Consider the following 1,460-nt stretch of genomic DNA (forward strand, 5'->3'; position numbering starts at 1 on the left):
ACTTCAAAAAAAGGAGGAGGTTCTCAATTCTACTGTATGTTTTTTTTGTATGTAGTTACGCGATAACTCCGGTATTTGTGAATCGATTTTTGATGATACTTTTTTTGTTGGAAACGGTTCCATTTAAATTTCAAGAAAATATTCGACCGCTCAGGGTGGCAAACTAAGATTTGTTGTCATGTTTGACCACCATATTTAATTATTTTTGTGAAATTACTCCACTAGTTTATTATAATTATTATTACAAAGGTCGTACACTTAGAAAAAATTCCTTCGATTCAGCTGGATTTGAACAAACGTCTTCCAGCAAACCGTGTCAGACGCTATGCCAACTAAGCCACGGAAGGAACTAGCGGACCTTGCGAATTTTTCTATGTGATTGTTGTAGATCTTTGTTTTTTGTTTTAGGCGCTACGGCTTTATTGCCCATAAGTAGTCCGAAATGACAATTTCCAGAAATAACGTTTGGTCGAAATTTCATAACCTCGAAAGTAATTTTGAGAGGAATATGTTTTTTCTTTTAAACCTAAATTTACCTAACCTAACCTAATCGTGTCTGCGATAAACATCCAACATATCCTGAAAGAACAATGGTTTCGTTATAATTCGGTTTTCGGTGTAATGAATTCGAACAAACGTTACTTCGGAAAAAAATTCGAGTTTGTGATAGATTACCGCAAAAAAGTCGTTAAAAACAAAAATCAATGTGAGCATTACTGCGTTCCAATTTTGAAGGGTAGGGGTGAAATTAGAGGCACATAAGACTTATCAACTTATGTCTCAGGGTGACAGTGACAGTGGTCTTCAGATCTTTGTTTTAAGCCCAGAGTGGCACTGCAACTGTTACGGATAGGCGTGTCGCTTACCACCAGGCGCACGACTTGCTTATTGACTTACATCTATGAGTCAAATTTTATTGATATCGGTTAACGGAATTTGGTTAAATTTAATAAACCAGATTCATTCTCTAATTTGCCACCTTTAGGATGGTTCACCCTCGTTCCAATAAAAAAAGAATAATCGAAATTGGTTCACGAATTTTGGAGTAATCGCGTAACATCAAAAAAACACACGACGATTTGAGAAACCTCCTCTTTTTGATTTTTTAATATAATCACGCCATCGAGTATATAACCAGAAAGAGACGAAATAAGGTCATCCATCCCTATCAACTCATCAGGCAAATGGGCCTTATATCACTTTTAAATATCAACTCTCGTTTGCGCTGAAATCACAGATTAGAAAGCTGAAATAGTACAACGCTAACAACTGCCCTGTGTGTATGTCTCCGTATATTTAAAAAATGTTGTGTATTTATTGCAAAATATTAAATATAATATCTGTAACAATGGGAGGCTGTTCCATTTGGTGGTAGGGAAAAACAGTAAAACGTCTAATTACAAAACAAACGGAATCACATTTCATCGGTAATTAAATATGTCATTTTTGCAATTTTTGTC

The 1,460-nt window shown here is 35.3% G+C and overlaps 1 protein-coding gene across 1 annotated transcript in view; it reads right to left on the reverse strand.

The window, feature by feature from the left end:
- LOC113233519 (ryanodine receptor) overlaps positions 1-1,460 on the reverse strand; it is a 275,950-nt gene that overhangs the window by 9,777 nt on the left and 264,713 nt on the right. The gene's annotated exons all lie outside the window — the stretch shown is intronic.

This window comes from Hyposmocoma kahamanoa, unplaced genomic scaffold (genome assembly GCF_003589595.1).
Source record: "Hyposmocoma kahamanoa isolate Upper Pololo Valley unplaced genomic scaffold, ASM358959v1 79, whole genome shotgun sequence".
NCBI lineage: Eukaryota > Metazoa > Arthropoda > Insecta > Lepidoptera > Cosmopterigidae > Hyposmocoma > Hyposmocoma kahamanoa.